Here is a 19,274-nt window from a genome sequence, read left to right on the forward strand (position 1 = left end):
AGTGTCTTAATGACACTGTAGGAATGTGAAATAAAAATGCCTTATGTAAGTAAGACAGCGTCTGTGGGAAATGATGAGACATCTCGGACGGAGCTGAAACACTCCGGTAACAACAGAAGCGCGAGTGTGCACGTGCGCGCGTGAGGAGGACAGGACTGAAATCGGGTGCTGGACTTTGCTCCCACCGTTCCTCTAATTTGGAGTTAGTTAGAAAATTCCTGTAACAAAAAGTTAAAATATATACTGTATGCTATCCTCCCACGGAGTTTTAGATCTGAAAAATTCTTCAAAGACAGAACAACTTTTCCACTTGCTCCATTCGCCCGTGAATAAATGGTAATTTCGGGGAGGCACCCTGGGGGAAGCTGTGGCCCCCCTGTTTTCTACAACAGCCCCCGTGACGGTACCTGGAAATAACCTTATCGGCTGGAGCTCAGCTCCCCGCCAGCAGCAGAGCAGCAGGACAAGGACGGTCACTCCTGAACTAGCTGCCATGGTCCCTCCGCTGCAGGAGGAGGCCCCTCTCCTGAAGGGCCCTCGGCTCTTCCCTCCTTGGTCTCCAGGACACTGCGGAATGTCCGGGCTGTGTGACATCACAGCGGGAAGCGAGCCTGGCCCTGCCTGTGTGTGCGGTGGGGGACCGCTGTGCTCAAGGTGTGTAACCGGGAATGAGGGGTGCGGCTGCTGGGGCCTGAAGCGGAGGTCGCCTCTGCTCACGCCTGTTTCCTGTTCTGGTTCCTTCCTCAGTGCTGGACAGCCTTTGGCGACTTTCACAGCTCACCTGGAGGCTTGTTAGGCGTGCAGAGCTCAGGACCCAGCTCTCATCTCCTGAATCCGAATCTGTGTCTTCACCCGATCCCCAGGAGACACACGAGCACGGTAAAGATTTCTAGACGTCGAGTACAAAGCATCTTCAGATGGAGTAGGGGCAGGCCGACACTCTGACAGATGCTCCTGGTTGGCAGTTTGAATGTCTCTGGTGAGGCCACCAGACCCCCTGGTGAACTTGAACTTTCTGAGTGGCCCACACGGCAACAGACACGAAGGTCACCCAGACATGAGCTGTTGTGGTGACTTCTCTGAAGTTTGTATCAGGTTGTCCACCTTTAACTTGCACAGCTTCAGGAGAAGGGCAGCTTTCATTTTAGTGATTCAAATCAGAGAGATGGGAAAAAATTGGAAACATTAGTTTGGAGAGTTGTAGCCAGACATTGGAGAAAATGAGAAGAATTCAGGATTCAGCCCAGTTTTAATTTTTCCCAGCTCTGCCACCCAGTGAGGTTACGGTAGAAGAGGAGAGAGACTGAGCACATGTGGGCCAGGGCTCTGCCTCTATTAGGGTCATGGGTGAGGTGCTTAGGGGTTTGTGGGTTCACTCTTTATTGTAAATTTAAAACATGGGAACAGGTAGGGCATGGGATGGGAGAAGCCGGTCCCCCAGAGGGTCAGCTATCCAGTGCCCCAGGGCTTTTTGACAGGGGAGCTCCACAGGTGAGACAGAAAGGGCTTAAGAGAAAGAGGAAAAGGCTTCTTACAGTTTGGAAAAAACAGAACATTCAAGAACCTGCAGTTTCAAACAAAAAACCCCACAAAAGTCATGACCACTCTCCGTCAGTTCATTAAGTCCCGTGTAATTAATTCTTGATCTGCTCGATCTTGGGTCAGCAGTTCTATGACTCTGTCAGCTTCTCCGTTAGTTCTGAAGATTTTTTACCCAGTCCAGTGGTATAATCTTAAAGTTGGCTGAGCAGCGTCACCAGGAGCCTGTCCTCCCAGAGAGCATGTCCTTCCACAAGTCTCAAGGACGGTGCTTTTCTGTTGAAGATGAAGAACTCTGGCCTGTAGTTGATCACAAGAGCATTCAGAGTGAAAAATGACAAAACGCTTAAAAGGACCCTGGTTAAAGATGTGGTGAGGATTTGCAACTGACAAGGCAACTTGGTTGTCCCTGTGACATCAACGTGTTAAGAGGAACGATTGGTAACATTATATTAGGACAAACCATGGAAAGCAAGGATGCTGACAGATTTCTAGGAACTTCATACAATTTCTGAAACAACAACATTTCATCCTTACAAATATAACCTAGAGAAGATTAAGCCTCACTTTTCAATCGAGAATGTTTCCAACACAACTTAACGTATCAAGCAAACCTTGTCAGTTTAGCATCTCTCTTTTTACAAAGTGAGAGACCAAATCCTTTGAGATCTTTTGGGATCCTCTGGGAAATTTCATAAAGTCTCAAGGTCAGGAAGATGACATTTGGAATCTGATTTTGGGAAGTTGTCCAAAATGTCAAAAGGTTTGAACATTTGATTAAATAGGATCACAGATCACTATAAAACAATACTTATTCATTTAAGCAAAGTGACAATAAAAGATTTCAAAAGAAAAAAATTTAGGAGATAATGTGATTGCTTAAAAAAAAAACTTAGCATTTTCAACATTGGGAAGACTCAGCTTTCTTTAACAATCAAAGACATGGCAAAGATAACCCGAAGGGCACAGAATCTTCGTCTCCTGCGTGGAGTGTTCAGACGGTAAAGCAAGGCTTTCCCACACAACCTCTCACTAAGAATGGTGCAATACTGAAGGTCGTCATTCTAAGTGAAGTGGACGGGAAAGAGTAAGAAAAATGCCATATGATATCACTTATAGGTGGAATCTAAAAAAATGAAAACAAAAATAGGGGGAAAAAAAAGAATGGCCCAATAATCCAAGATGGCTGTTACCCCAGATCGCATGAACTTGAAAACACTTGGGCGAGCTCCTGTACTGATAAGAATTTTAGGAATATTTAATTTGTATAAATAATTATTTTTCCCTAAGCCAATTAAAACAGAGCTCTTCAAGAGTTTTATAAGTCAAGTTGGCAGCATCCTCCTGAGATAGAAGAAGCCACACACGCACAGCACGTATAAACACAGACGGATGCTGTCAAACAGCGGTCGGGATGGGTGCTGCAGAGAACGAAGAGCTTCAATTGGGGTCTTTAAGAATTGCAACCTGAGGGACACAGATTCAGGTGAAACTACAGGAGTGTTCCAGGGAAGAGAAAGCGTCGGGGTTCTAAAGGCAAAAAGCCACAAGGCTGTCAAAGTCGTCTGGCAAGAATTGTGATGACTCTGACAGAAGAGAGGAAATATTTGTCCTTAGGGGATGGGCTGTCAAAAGTTATTTAGGGGAAGGGTCCGATAAGTGTCTTGAGTTTCTAGAACACCGTGCAGATGTTCTGGACGCCTGCGTCAAGACGGTGAGTGGTCAGAGTTGAGATTCCATCTGGGCTGAGACACGCGTAAGCCCCGCCTCCCCAGGGGCCTGCGGCTCCGGTTCAGAGGCTCTCCTGGCAACACCGGCGCCATTTTGATCTTCCTTTGACAAAGCAGGTAGAAGTCTCCTGTTACTAGAGAACTAGGGCAATTTCCTCCTCGTGTTCTCCTCCTTTTTTGCAAAGGAGGAAGTTCCTCTGGAAAAGAAGCAGGACAGCCCCTTCACAGTGTCCAGCATTTTGCAGTGCCTGCAAGCATCCTGAGTGCGGGTGGTGAGAAGGCTGGGTGGTCCTTGGGTGACTTCTGGAGCCACACTTCTGCTCTGTAAAGACTCAAGGAGTAAGACAAGGACTGTTCTTTCTAATTCTTCAGAGAATTGGGTGGCAGCCTCAGTGATGACATTAGCAGATCTTCCTGCCCATCCAGCCACACTATTTTGGATTTGCTTTTTTTTTAATACCAGAAAGATTTTTAACAAGGCAGAAGTCAAAGGATTCCAACGCCCGGAGCCTCTGATTTAATTCCCGGTTTCTGTAAATCCCTCCACAGTGGCTTCAGGTTGTCCCTCCCTCTGAGTATGTGGTCTAAGCCGCTTCCTCAGGGTCCCACTGGGCCATCCTCTGCCAGCAGGCCCCAGGGGAGGGTCTTTTGTTCTTTCGGCCAGGGTGGGGGGGTGGCTTCTCCAGGGAGCATCTGGCCCGCTGCACGGCCCCAGCCGCCCGGTGTGGGGAGGAGAGCCCTGAGAAGCCCGCCCTCTGATGGGGCTGTAGATGCTCCTGGGTGTTTTCGGCTCTAAGTTTGGTAGAACCTTCTGAGAGGGAAGCAGGGAAGGCAGGGAAAGGGCTTTACGGTTTCAGAGACCTGCTACTGTCCCGAGCACACGGGGTCACTGTGGTGGGGGCCGGGGAGGTCAGGCTGCACCCGCACTGGGTGCTGGGGCCGGCGCTGATGCCGTGTGATGTCAGAGCAGCGGGAAGTGAGCGGAATGCCTTCCTCTCGGCAGGCCCGGACATCAGCATTCACGTAAACCTGCCCCATGCCTGGAGGTCAGGCCCAGCGCGCTCTGGAGCCCCTGCAAGGGAAGAGGCGGTGCAAGAAGGCAGCGGAGCGGTTGAGGGATTTTCTGGGCAAGTTGAGGGATTTTCAGGGGTTAAGGGACATTGTTGAGGGGGTGGGTCCGGATGTGGAGGAGAGGGATCTGGGGTCAGGGTCCAGAGGGTCTAAAGGGTCAAGACCTTCTGGAGGGTCAGGGATGGGGAGCTCAGGGTGAAGGGGTGAGGAGGAGGAAACTCACTGAGGGTGTGGATTCTGCCTGGTTCTGTTGATGAAAGAGTTGATCTAAGGAAGAAATGGAAATTCCATTCAATCCAGACTTGAGGTTTATGACCAGGAAGAGCATTGCAGAGAGCTCTGCAAATGCTGGTTGAAAGTCAAAGTGCAGTTACGTGAGTTTTGTCAGACAGGGGCTGTCCCTCAAACGACGTATTCGTGACAGTTTCCTGGTGGGTCACATGACCCCTAGTGAGCTCAGGAAGGAATGTTATCTTTTAAAGGAGTTGTTTTGTTGATGATGGGGATGGGGAGGTCATACAGCTCAGTGGTAAAGAGTGTGTTTAGCACGCACAAGGTCCTGGGTTCAATTCCTCATACCTCCATTAGAAAAAAAAATTTCGTTTAATTGTATACACGTTTCAGCAAACCTTCATCCTAGTATTTAAAACTTTATTCCTCTTTAATTACTCAAATGTAATTTTTTGACTTTTAAAGTCACAGTTATATTTTCTTTCAAAATAAGTTCTTTTTCTGCTCTTTAAAAAAATGAAACTTGCTTTATGTGTAAGAACTCATGACCAATAACATCCTTGACATCCTTGACAGTCCTTGACAATCCGATACCTTTCCTATAGCCATAAACATCAGGTGCCACCGAGCTGTATTAACAGTAGCTTATTAGACAAAGAAAGTGCTTGCAAGTGAAAGTAAGCTCAGTCTTTGGGGGCCTTTATGACATCTTTCTGTAGTTAAACTTAATTTTAAGATCATCACAGATCCACATGCAGTTATGAGAAATAATCCAGAGAAATCCCACATGCCCCTCAGCCAGTGACCCCCAATATCCACATCTTGCGAAACTAACAAAGGGTCATAGCCAGGACATTGCCACTGACATCAAGGCACAAGACATTTCCATGGATTTCATGGACCGCACGGTCCCTCATCCACACACCTGCTCCCTCCTGCCCACCTTCCTTAGTCCCCAGAAATTGCACCTCTGTCCTCCATTTCTTCTGTCACTTCAGGAGCGCTAGACAATGAATCAGGTGGTGTGTGACCTCTGGGCACTGGGCTTCCTCACCTGGCCTCGCTCTCTGAAGGTGCCATCTAGCTTCTGCATGCTGGCAGCCCGTTCCTGCTCACCGCCTGGCATCCGGCAGGAGGCATGGGGAAGGGAGCTGATTTAAGGAGGCAGGCAAGGGCTGAATGAATGAACCCTCTGGTAGCTAGCTAGGATGACGAGCCAGTCTTTTAAATGGATTCATGACAAGGAATATAGTCTTTCTTTCTTGCCTATGACAAATTGAGTTTTTTTTTTAATAGAAAAATTCATAGCTAAATTTAACTTTGAGGCCATTAACTGGGAATAAGAAAAAGGATAGAAATTTTTAAAAGAGCCATTAAGTAGATGATTATATAACATTTGAATTTAAATTGCTTCTTAAAAACTCCACTCCTAGGCTTTAAAAAGCCTTAGAAAGCTATTTTCGTAGTTTTTTTTAAACCTGTGCTTTGAAGGAAGAAGAATGAATGAATGTTAAAAGATATGTTTTTTACACACCAGTTATTTTAAAATTAGACTTAGAATTCCTAATTCTTTGTGCTTTCTATGCATTCTGCTCCACACCTATTAGTAATTCCAAACATCTAGCAATATTTGGGAGAAAAAAAATATTGTGCTTTAACTCTGGCCTACTGCCCCCTCCATGGCCTGCCTGTGTCTGTAGGAAGGCGGAGGATGCCAGGCCCCCCGGATCCGGCTTTGCCTGGCCTCCACTCAGGCCGCCCCAGGGTGTGCTCTGCAGGGCTGGAGTCGGGGCAAGAGCGTCTGGGACGAGGAGGAGCCCGAGGAGGAGGCCTTCTCCATCCCCCACCTGTTCCCTCCCCCCTCACCTGTGGGCACAGGTCCACAGGCCGCGGGCTCCACCTCACCTGGTTCTCCCCTCTGGCTTCCTGGCTGGAGGAGCGGAGGACTCTGGGGGCATTAGCCTCTGAGGTCCAGCAAGTACCGCTGTCCTTTCTGCCCGGGGTCCCGACTGCTGAGCCCGGGGGTGGCGGAGCGGCACACACCGGAAGCACAGGCCACATGGGTGCGGTGAGGACGCCCACCAGGGCCCTGGAGCCAACCAGCTTGGCCCCGAATCCTGCCCCTTCTCCCCCCGACCGGGACTGTTTAACTTCCCTTGGCCTCCGTTTTCCTGCCTGTGCAGTGATGACAAGTCCTGCGTCGCGGAGCCTTCGGGAGATTTAAGCCGGGTGCCGGGGGTCGGAGGCTGGCGCGGTGAACCTCCCGGCGTGATGCCTGCTGTAACCGGGCGTCTGGGCCCCTTGTTCCCCAGCCTTACTTTCCTTCCCCGCCTCGGCTTTTAGGACGGGTGCTTTAGGGAGCTGAGGTGGGCCTCGCAGCTGCTCCTTAGGCAATACCCTCAGAGGCCCTGAAAGAAGCTCTAAGGGTTCGTCGGACAGACGGGCGGCCCCCAGGCCCCGGGCTCCCAGAGAGGTCCGAGCTGACGTGGGAGAGCCGCTGGGCTAGAAGAACAGCTTCATCAGCCTCTGAGGGTCCCGAGTTCTAAGCAGGGACAAAAGGCAGTGGAAACTGACACACTGATCAAGTACTGGCCTTCGGGGGCCGATTGTTCCAGAAGTTACCATTTAGCTTCCTGGATTGTCACTTGAGATCATTGTCTGGCTCCTGCGCGTCGGCCTCGCCTCAGGCTGGCTCCCTGGGTGGCCGTTTGCAGGTGAGGGCTGGTTTCCTGGGCCAGCTGCTGCACGCTCCGGGCCGAAGTTCTATTTTCATGTGTGTTCTGGCTGCTGTCCGCCCGTCTACCCAGCTTCTCAGTGTGAGTGCATGACATGACGTTCTGACTGTGGGACTAAACTGCTTTCTGAGATGAATGCCTAATAGTTCTTGATAGAATATTCTTAAGGAAAATCTCCAAATGTTACTTGAACTCAGTAGACAAGTTCCCAGAAATTTCCTTGAGAAACCAGCAGCTGCGACTATTTAAAGACTTCCTTTCAACTCACTGCCCGGAAAGCTGAGTTGGTTGGACTCTGTGTCTCTGCCCCCGGCTCCAGGCTCAGAGCAGGTGGCGGGGGCGGGAGCAGCTGACCGGAACCAGTGTCCCCAAGGCCCTCTCTGCTCCTGCCCTAGGTTTCCTATCCAGAATCACAGAACTGGAAGGGGCTCAAAGAGTGACTTGTCCTGCCCTGGCCCTGGAGGAGCACTTGTAAATTGTTGTTTCAAAAGTCCAGCTGGGACCAGACATGATAATCTTACTTGGCGCCCGAGCATCGGATTAAAACTTCCAAAAAGTCAAATGGGAAAAGCAGCCTCGAGAAAAGGAGATGAGAAGCCACGTCTGTTGGAGCCAATGGCTTCACTGGGGACTTCCTGGAGAGGGGAGCACGCTCTGCGGGCATCGCTGCCTGAGGCCGATGGGCGTGGTGCAGACGGCAGTAAGTCAGAGAACCGCTCCTCGCCAGCCACTTCTCTGAATTGGCCAGTGTCACGGTCACATTCAGACCCTCTCAGTTAAATACGTTCCTTCCTGTCTTCTGTTTGAGTTTTCACTTCCTTAGCAGCAGGCATCCCAATTACTTTTTTAAATGAACTTAAAAAAAACTTAAACCTACATAAAAATCGCAGGTAGCAGTACTTGCAACAATACAATGAAACATTTTCCCCTGAACCATCTGAGAGTAAGCTGAGGTCACCGTACTCCATCACTTCACAAGCAAAGCCTATATGGCCACGAAATACCTGTCGAGTCAGGAAACCAGTGCTGACGCCCGGTATGTCGGCAGCAACGCAGCCGTCAGGTTGCGGCTGTCCGACCCTCAAAGCCCGTTCAGCGTACACTGCTGCTTATAAACAGATCAGAGCTATAATTAAAGAAGTAAGCTGTGTAGTGTAACAGTAAATAAAGTTTCTGTTTAGTGATAGTTAGGGAGGTGACGGAGCTAACACTGAGAATATTCAAAGCTGTTCTTTTGCTCATAAGCTAGTCAGCGCATACTCTTCCCAGAGCAGTGTCGCAGGGTGTCCAGCAGCCGAGTGTGACCCTAGTCCTCGGCTGAGCGGCAGCAGGGCCCTGGAAAACCCCGTCATTCCCACGCCCTCTGTGGAAGACGTGCGGTCACTGGGTGACTTAGAGCTCTGCCATTGCAGACAGTTTTGAATAAGGACGGTTTTCTTTGCTCAAAGTATGCAGATGACTTGTTTGCTTCAAGTTCTGACCTAATCATCTCTCAGCCAATCTCTTAACTTTCTGAAACAGTGTCTCTTGACTGTCTTCTCCGTTCATTTCTCCAGAGCATCCTCGGTTGTGGGGCCGTCCCGTGTGCTGTGGGTGCTCCAGACGCCAGCAGCACCCTCACCCCACTCGAGACAACAAAAGTGTCTCCAGACTTGGCCGGTGTGTCCCGGGAGGCAATAGTCCAGAACCACCGCTCTGAAAGGTGCATTGTTTTACCAGACAGAGAAGCAGAATTATCCACTTCTTTACCTAATTTGCCTCCACTTTCAAAATGGCTTCTACTTTTGTAATACTTTTAGCCACAGACACATGACACATGAAACATCACATCTGCAGAATCAGATGGAGAGTTACATGACCTCACTGAACACATATTAGTAAGAAATAAACTCCAGCCTACAAGGATAAAATGAGGTTACAGTGATTTCCTTAAGGCATCCAAATTGCAGGATTTTTCTGGCAAAAAGTTTTCTAGCAAATTAAAAAACTCAGGAACACTCTATAACCAGTGTTTTTATAAAACCCAGACAAACGTCTCCCATTCTTGGTTATAACTTGAAACGCAGTTGAAACAGTGTTCCTTCTCCTCACTGGAAAAGAATGCCCCAACAGAGGCTGCGTGTGGTGCGTCAGGGAGGCCTGGGGACGCCTGCAGGTGTGTCTCCGGTGCAAACACCCAAGGGGAAGAGGAGACTTGGATCCTTACCTTCTGTGAAGTGAAGCACCTCTCTTGTTTACTTCTTACCCGCCCAGTGAACTCCCTTACAGGGACACGTCGTCGTCAAGGGCTTTGCCGAAGCCACCCGTCCGCCTGGAGGGCATATTCCATCCCTGGTTTCCGCCTGGGAGTAGGTTTCTTTGTAGCATGTCATCTGCTCTGCGTTTCCCTTTACTGTTCTAATGGTTATTTACTGTATTTCTTTCTTGGGCTTGTAGGTTTTGATGTTGCCAATTTAAGAGAAGACGATGAAGGCACGGGGTTGCCAGCGGCACTCACAGCGGGAGGGGTCTCCGAGGGACCGCGCTGGGTGACAGTGGAATTTTCACCATGCGCAGGCCCAAGATTGCCACATGGCTCTGTTTCTTCAAGACAAACAGAAATCCTTATTTTCTGTGAACTATTTCTATTCTCAAATATGCCCAACCAATTGACAAGAGCTTAAAAACACTGTGGTTCAAACAAAGCCTTTCGGCGGGCTGGAAGTGGCCCACCTGGTGTGCGGCCCCATCTGTCGGTTAGGAAACCCACCTGCGGCCTGGTCGCACCTGTTCACAGCCCTTCACATGGGAAGCATTTGGATACGGGAGCGTCTGGCCAGCCAGACCTCTGAGAACTTCGTAAACTCGGCCTCTCCTGGGGGCGGGGGGAGCTGGTGTAGACCCCCTGCCTGTCGTGCAGGGGCAGCTCTTTGCGCAGGTCCCGGTGACAGCTCACCTGTGGCTCTGCCTGGCTCCACCTCCACTGCCCAACAGGGCAGGCCGTCCCGGCGGAACCCCTTGCGGAAAGTCTAGCGCTCTCTGCGGCCCAGGGAGTCGGGCTTGGTTCCGCCAGCGGGTCCAGTGCTCCCCCATCGTGGTGGGATGGGAAACAGCCCCGGTGACAGGACGAGGCCGAGGAGACGCCGCAGGCCGGACAGACCTGCCCCCGCCCGGCTGTCTGCCGCTCCTTCCCCGGTTCCTCGGAGACGCCTCGCGGGGCGAGCCGCCCTTACTGGCAGGTCTGGACGTACCGGATGCCTGACACGCACGCTCCGGCCGCGAGCTCCGCGGGGAGGACACGGGGTCTGAGACGGTCAGCTGCCCGGGCTCAGGTTCCCGGCCTCGGCGGGGCCTCGCGTGCTCGCGCCACGCTGGCTGGTGAAGCAGCCCACGCTCTGACGGAAAGCTGTGTCATTCTGCGCGCTGAAGTAGTTTCTGACCGAAAGACGGAGTCCTGACCGGCTCCACTTGGTTTTATGCATCTCACCCTTGGCCACGAACGGCGCTACAGAAGCTTCCAAAGAAAACTGAATTTATAAAAGCTAGTGACCTTCTGGTCAACAGTGACACGTGATAGGGAATGCTAGCTCTCAGCCAAACAGGAGGAATGGGTTCTGAACAAAAAAACGTGTTTTCTAAATAGTTTGTAAATGCCCTCACGACGGCATGTGGACGATACACTCTCAGGGAACTGCCTGCTGTCTGAGGGGCGCCAGTTCATTTTTAGGTAGTAACTATCTAAACTATGCCATTCAGTAAAAAAACAGAACAAAACAGCCCCCCGCTCAGGAAATCCTACAGCTTTAAATGTTCTGTTTCCCGAACGAATAGGATAAGTGCCTCCCCTGCCTTAACGCTGGCGCCGAATACCCGCAAGTGACTCTGTGCGACACTGTCTTGCTCGTATCTCCACTTCTGTTACCAGGAACTTGAACTCTGTAACCAGAAATAGCGGGGCGGCAGGGAAGACAGTGAGGGGACAGAAATACACGAACCCAACATTTAGGGCAGGCTTTCTCCGATGACGTTTTGTAGGGAAACTAGTCGATTCTAGTCAAACAGCTAGAAATTTTAAAATAAACTTAATAAAGCATTCGATTTTGAAATTTGTTATTCAATACATTTTAATGTTTAAAAAGACTGGTTTGAATGACATAAACGAATAAATGTATCATTGGGGAAAGTGGGGAGGTTTCACTTTAAGACTAACGGGGAAAATGGATTGCTGACAGTCACGGTGGTAACCAGGCCGGCGAGTCAGCTTGGCAAGTTGCGGGATGTTTGCCGACTCTCAGGGTCCGTCTGCAGGGAATCATCATGATGATGAAGCGCGGAAAGGCAGGCCTGCAGTAGAGGAGCGGGCAGATGTCCCGATGACGTGGCCTTAACGCCACAATCCTGGGGGAGGTGGGTACCACGTGCCTCCTGACGGAGCACCTCTGTGCGCCGTGACCTCGTCCTTACTAGCTCCATCCACAAAGACCCCATTTCCGAATAAGGGCACACTCCAGGGTGCTGGGGGTCAGAACTTCAACACATGGATCTGGGGGGGCACAATTCATCCCACAACAAATGGCATGGTTATCGCAACATTTAAGAGAAATCCAGTCCTTTCTCCAAGGAGCAGTAACTCCAAGAAGTTTCTGCAGTGCTGACAGATTGTCACTGTTTGTTTGATTTCCTAACAGCATTTCACAAAGCACTCTAGCAGGGCAGTCTGACCTTTTAACAAAACTGATTAAAATTATTTGTGCTTCAGAGAAATCTGCAGTGGTCACTGAAGTACCTGGGGACAGGGCACACCCATCAACACGCCAGCAGATGTCACCGGCTGAGACACAGGTTTGTCCTCCTGAGCAAGAGGGTCAGTCAGGCTCTTCCAGCCTCTCTCCTTGGAGAGGTTGCTTTTGTCTACATAGAGAGCAAGAATAAAGTCAAGGAGGGGCCAGGGCAGTCACCGGGTCCCTGTGCTTGGGATGACGTGTGGCCCTGGTGCAGAGGGCCCGGGGCAGCTGCAGCCTCACGTCCAGAGGCTCAGCTCTCCAGGGCTAACTGGGTGTCTGACCTGGTCAAGAGCTGGAAGCACTGCTTCATCGGAGAGATGCTCGGGCCTGGGCACACTTGTCTGTTTGCACACCCTGCAGACGGATCCAGGTTCAGCCTCCGAAAACGAAGCCGCAGGACGGCCGTGGAGGACACTGAGGCCGGCTCCCTAGATGCATTTACCTAGAAGTGGGAGGTGTAAGTCAGTGGTTCTCAGCCCTGCCTGGGAGCTTGTGTGTGTGCATGTGTATGTGTGAGCACCTGTGTGCTCCTGTGACCTTTTATTTCAAGATCATCAAAAAAAGACTATTCCCTGCCTATTTCTCTTCACTAGCCTGTTGAAAATCTGTGACAATTTTGCCCAAAGTAATTTCTTCTCCGGGACGAGCTCTCCCTATATTCCTGGAAGGACTGCTCATCAAGCATCAATTGAGGTCTTCACGCGAAGCACCGTGGCAGACACTGTGGACGTGGCAAAGATGATTAAATCACGACTTCTGCTTTTAATTAATCTAGAATCTCCTGAAGGAGGTTATTTAAAAGACTATGAATACAGAAGAAGAATTACAGTAAATCCCATAAAGGAGGCATGAACCTGTGTAACAAAAGTTTGATCTAAAGTTGACTAGCTGCTTTGTGAATGATTTGTAATTTAACTGCATTGCAGTCAGAGAATAGACTTAATAAGAGCTGAATCTTTTAAAATGTATTGACACTTTATATCCCAGCATGTGGTCTGTCTTAGAGAAGATTCCATGTCTACTTTAAAAAAAAGGTAAGTATTCTGCAGTGGTTGGGTGTGGGGTTCTACGAATACTGATCAGATCAAGATGGCTGACAGTCTTATTTGGATGTTCCACGTCCTCGCTGATGACTTATCTGATTGGTCCACAGTTACTGAGGCGGATGCTGAAATCTGCAACTGTGAATGTGACCTTGTCTACTAACTTCTCTAATTCTGTCAGTGTTGGTGTCACGCATTTGGAAACGCTATTATTAAACACATACATATTTACGATCACTATGTCTTCCTGACAAATTGATTCCTTGTCATGTGAAATGTCTCTATCTCTGGTCATACTAGACATTTTGTAGTCTCTTTCATCTGAACACAGCCAATCCACGCTTCTAATGCCATCTGCATGGCATATCATTTTCTTTCTTGTTCCTTGAACCTGTATGTAGCCTCATATACATGTGCCTGTATCTACAATGTATTGCAGACAGCATGGAGTTAGGTCTTGCTTTTTTAACAAACATCTAACCTAACAATCTCTGGAAGGTTTAGTCCATTTACATTTAATGGAATTATTGATACGATTGGATTGTGTCTATTCTTTTGTTATTGGTTTTCTGTTTCTCACACATTTATTCCTCTGTTTCTTATTTTCTGTTGTCTTTTGGAGCAATTGGATGTTTTTTAGAATTCTCTTTCAGTTTCTCTTTTGAATTTTTAGCTAAGCTCTTGGTGAGTTTTTAAAAGATTGCTGCCAAGTTAGTAATGTGTATTCTTAATTTTCCGGTCTACTTAGAGTCAATATTGTGCCACTTTATGTAACATATAAGAACTTGACAGCCATACGTTTTCATTAACTACCCCCTTGATTGTCACGCTATGGTTGCTATATGATCATAGCTACATGTGTTACAAAGCCACAGCAAAACGTTATGGCTTTTGGTTTAAATAGTCACACAGATTTTGAAGAGATTGAGTAGAAAGTAAGTTTTACCCACTAGTTTACTGTTTCTGGTGCCTTTTGTTCCTTCTCTTCCCATCCCCCTTCTGCCTAAAGAACTCCCTTCAGCACAGATATGCTGGCAGTGAATTCTTTTCACTTTCATTCACCTAAAACTGTCTTTATTTCACCCCTATTTTACAGAGATATTTCCCCTGGATATAGAATCTTATGTTGAAAGTTTTTTTCCCTTTTAACACTTTAAAGATATCATTGCCTTTTCTTCTGACTCCAAGTTTTTTCTATGAGAAATGCCATGGTCCTTAAACCAAAGGCTTGGGGGCTGAGAAGTTGATTTGTGAGTTCATGCCTGGGCTCCACTCCAAATATTCTGATGTAATCTTTGATCCAACATAGATTTTAAAGGTTTTGAAATTTCCCTAGATAACTCGAAAGAGAAGACAAGGTTGAGAACTGTTGATTTAAGTGAATAATGATAATTCTATTCCCCATAGTAACAACTGGCTCATGGCTAAGTGTCTCTGGGCCAATTTGAGCCAATGAGCAGTTACTCAGAGCTTCTGGGATGTTTTGTTTCTCTTGCTAGATATGAACGAGGAACCACCATGCCCTAATTACCACTGGTGGCCATTGGATGGTTGTGAGAGAAAACATCCTTGGATGACATTAACCTTGTAAACAGCACAGGGAAGAGGTAGATCCATTAGGGTCTACAAAGACCTCATGGAGCTGCTGAGCCAATCTGAAGCATGTAAGACAATAAATAACCTGATTGTTAAGGCACTTTTGGTCAGAGGTCCCCTTTACTGGCAGCCAAAGATAACTTAACTGATAGAAAAACAAAAATCTTCACTGTAGGGTCAACTCAGAACCTAGAATAGTGGGTAGACCTCAACACGCTGCAAGAGGAGAGCGGAAGAGAAGAGGGACAGGACAGCAGGGACACTGGGAGGACAACCAAAGTGTTCACAGCTCCCCTGCCACCCCTCAGGACTGTGCGCTCAGTGCTTTGGTATTATTGAGAATAAACGTTAATTTTACATGTATTTTTGGAGAGTGGCATCCTCTTTCACCCTTTTGCTCTAAATACCTCAAGAGGAGAGCCACACTCCTGCCTTGTAAGACTCTGCTTTACAGGACTCTGGAATCTATCAGGACACAAACAAGTCGTTAGTGACGTCTGCTGCCTTTGTGCTCAATTCTTTTCTTACTAAAAGCCACAGGTGAGTCATGCTGGCCTAGAGATTCTACCTTCCCAGTCTTGGTAGGCAAGGAGAGAGCCCTGTTTCCCTCTGCGCACCACCCTATTCCCAGTACTTGGCCTCTGACCCCAGATGTGTGGGTGTTCTCCTCACACCAAGACACTCTCCAGCTCTCCTGTGGACACCAGCTGGGTGTCCCAGAATCTAACTCAATTCTGATACTGTCTACATGGAGTTCGCATCGATCCCAGAGGTTACCGGGTCAGTCCTACCCGACTTGCCCCCACTTCAAATGCGTAATTGATTAAACCATTGGTCATGAGAGATTAACTCAACCTGGGAAGGCGCTGACAGTTCCAAGCCTCTGATCACATGATTGGTTCCCCTGGAAACCGGCCCCCATGGCGGGGCTCCCCAGGAGCTCCCGGCCCCTCATTAGCATAGAAAAAGGCACTATCACTGGACACCCCAAGGTTTTAGGAGCAGTACCAGGGAAAAGACCAAATAGATGTTTCTTCTTATAAATTCACAGAATCACGCGACACTAAGCACACGCTCGGCCTTGTCTTTGAGTGTGTGGTCTGTATGGTAAGTCAACCCGCTGTCCAGCCCCATCTCTCTCGTCCCTCCACTGCCGAAGTGACGTCCACTCTCTCCTCTTCCTCCCTTGCCATTCATACCTCAGCCATGAAGGAAGGGCGACTTCTGGTGCTTGTGGAACTGAAACTTAACCTACAAATGCAATCAGATGGTCTCCACTCCTGGCTCTGCTTCATCGCTGCTCGGGGTTTCACACTGTCACCCCTCCTTCTCCTTAAAGTTCTCTCCTCCCCTGACTTCCACAACACCCCTCTTTTGCTCATCTCTTAACTGCTGGGGGCTTCCCAGGATTCTGACCTATGTGTTTCTTTCCTTACTCCGCACGCCGTCAACAAGACTGTCTGACCCGAGGACTGGAGGGACCACCTTTCATCAAGGCATCTCCCCTTTCAGGCTTCTGACTCCACAGTGCGGTGCGTCCAACTTCATACCAAACACGGTCCTTGTGTCTCTCACGGGCGCCAAACGTAGTGTGTCCATCTGGGTGTGGTGTTCAGTCTGAGAGATCAGATAGGGCTGTTCGTTGGTTAGTTGGCTCAAACATGGACCTCGTGGTGGCCAGTACTAAACGAAGTGGAGACGCCTGGGCGCGCCCAGAAGAGGGACCGAGGCCGAGGGAGGCTGGAATGTGCCAGTTGGGTTTACCAAGCAAGACCTGCTCACCTGGCAGGGTCCAGAGGACACACTCTTCACTGTGAGCGTGGGAAGTCAACCCAGGAGGGGAGCCCAGTAAGGCTCTGGGACCACCCTTCTCTGGAGGCAGATCTCACACGGGAAAGCTAAATGCAGTGGGAGTAACAGGGTCCAGGTGCGGGGCCAAGAAGGGGCACGACCCCCAGGGGCGAGATTGGCATGGTGACTGTGATGGACAGCGGGGTCCAAGCAAGGTGGGGGGATTGTCCAAACGGAGACCTCTGGCATCGGATGGCTGGCTGGCAATCACGGCGTTTCTGGAAGAGAAATAGAGGACTGTTGCTACATTCTTACCTGATCTTATAAGCAGAGAAGTTCGAGGTCGTGTGAACAAAAGTCCAACCTGAATTAGAAAAACAGAGGGTCACATGCCCCCAAGTCAGTTCCCAGACTCGGCCAGTTCCCAGTCCCAGACTCTTGAATTAAAGGGGGGGTCCCTTTAAGGAAGAAGCCCGGTCCACTGCCGATGATGGACACTGTGAGTCTTCCTCCTAGCCTTCTCCAAAGAGAATGCAGCCTCTCTCAGGGTGACTGCGCACTGGGGAAAGGGAAATTATCAGACATTCAGGACCGCTGGACACTGGCTCTGAACTGACACTAATTCCAGGAGGTCCAGACTCACCTCAGCCACCAGTCAGAGCAGGGACTTACGGAGGGCAGTGGGTCCCCTGACCAGCCCTGTGGGGGCATCACCCCAAGTCTGAAACGTGTCCCTGGAACAGACACGCCCAGCCTCTGGCAGGGCCACCTGCTGGAGCGCCAGGCACACTGCCATACAAGTCACGGGTTCTCAAAGCACTGTGGGACACAAGAGACTCAGCAGAGTTGTAATGCTTTTGAAATGGCTGCGAGCACAGGGACTTGCCGCCCTTGAGTTTTTCTTGTGGCTGACGGTTCAGCTCTGAGCTTTGCCCCGGCCGCGGTCCTGCCTCATCGTTCCCGACCTGCTGTCCTTGCTCAGCGAGGTCGTGTGCAGGGGAAGCACCCCAGGGGCCCCGCGGCACTGGCTCACGGCGGGCCAGCTTTCCTTCATCAGCCGCAGTTGTCACAGCTGCTGCCCTCACTCCCATGTCTGGGTCATCAGCCTCCCATTCATGTTTCAGGATTCATCGCCACGTCCCCAAAGCACCCCTGGTTAAATGAGGTCATCTTAGAACATTTGGTGCTCTGTCTCAACTGCTTGTGAGAGAGGATTCTGAAGCTGTGACTTCTGTCACTCTGTCTCCATGTGTGGAGGTCACCCCGCATTTTTAGGACAGTGTCTACGTGCTCATGACTCAGGTCATTATGAACTCCTCTTGCGGTGACATGGGGCTGAGACCTAGCTCTCGTTTTCTCCATCTTGATGCCTGGCAAAGAGCAAACAGAAACTGTAAACTGAAAGGTGGCAGGTTAGCAATTTATTATTTCTTGTTCCATAAAATGGAAAGCATCACATTTTTCCCCTTTACTCATTATAGACATAATTTCCCCATCACCAATAAATATGTGGGCAACTTCACTGTGTTTTTTTTTTTTGCAATGTCACTGTAAATCAAATATGAAAGTCACATTTAGAGGGGAGAAATCTCCAAGATGCTCGGATTCTGGAGCTGAAATCAGAGAGCATGAGGCCCACTCTTGCATGACAGTAAATTGAAACCCAGAGAAGCAATCATTTGCCCAAGAGTAAATAAAATGTGATATAAGGTCATCAGTTGTAAAGCCCTCAGTTTACATGGGAAATAAGAGAAATGAGAACTGGGAAGAGGGGCATGAACTACAGCGTGAAAAAACACAGGCCTGTGAGGGACAACCACACCCAAGTCGCCCGTCGCGGCGCGCCCAGCTCTGGGCGCCGCACCGCACATGTAGTGGGCGCTCAGGAAAGATCTGTTAGATTGTCACGTAGTAAGCAGACCAGAGAGAACGGCTCAGTCACCTCTGCAGTTGCTTCTGCTCATCTGAGTGCTGACCCTGTGAAACAGGAAATCGCATCTCTCATCTTCAAGAAAACGCTGATTTGCTGATTTACTGATTCACTTGGTTATAAAGCAGAAATATGAGATGAGACAGTGCGGAGCACGGCAGGATGAACCTGAAGGCTTTGTGTCTTCTGCACTTTGCTGTTTCAGATATGTTTCTAGAAAGTCTTAGCTTTCTCTCCTTGTTGAGGATAGGATTTAGACCTTGAGATTCATACCAGATAGGGGAGGCTCACTTCCCACCCTTCACAGTGGCCGGAGGGCCCCACTGCTCAGACGCGGGCTCATCTTAACTCACCACACCTATAAAGACCCTCTTTCCGGGTCAGGGCACAGTCACAGGTATAGGGGGTCAGGACGCGAACACATCCTCTTGGGGACACAGTTCAGACCACAACGTGCAGAGCTGGGGTCTCCTTACCCCTCCCCTGGGTTGTGTGAGGACCCCAGAGGCTCACAGCTCCGAGCAGCCCCGCCTTCCTCCATCGGACCAAGCTGACTCTGGGCCCGCTCGTCTCCCCCTTCCCACGCCCACCATCCGCCTTCGAGAAGCTTCCCCCTCCCGCCAGGCCGAGGGTTGACCCCAGAGCCCGTCTTCGCTGCCCGGAAGGCCCCCGGGACCTGGTCACTTTCATCCGGTCTCCCTGGAAAATGAAAGATGCAGTGCCCCCCCATCCCCGTTCCTTCCAGGCAGCGCCGCCCGCCCCCCACCCCGAGTGGAAACGCGAGCGGTGACCGCCCCCTTGAGGTCCGGGCAGCGCGTCGGAGCCCCGGCGCCGCTCTCTCCGCT

General features: G+C 49.7%; 1 long non-coding RNA gene across 1 annotated transcript; it reads left to right on the forward strand.

Moving 5' to 3' along the window:
• The first annotated feature begins 600 nt into the window (after nt 1–600).
• Nucleotides 601–13,349, forward strand: LOC140701190 (uncharacterized). The gene is made up of 4 exons (XR_012080125.1): nt 601–654; nt 748–879; nt 12,045–12,127; nt 12,663–13,349. It is a non-coding gene; the product is annotated as an uncharacterized lncRNA (long non-coding RNA).
• Nucleotides 13,350–19,274: the final 5,925 nt, after the last annotated feature.

This window comes from Vicugna pacos, chromosome 14 (genome assembly GCF_048564905.1).
Source record: "Vicugna pacos chromosome 14, VicPac4, whole genome shotgun sequence".
Classification (NCBI taxonomy): domain Eukaryota; kingdom Metazoa; phylum Chordata; class Mammalia; order Artiodactyla; family Camelidae; genus Vicugna; species Vicugna pacos.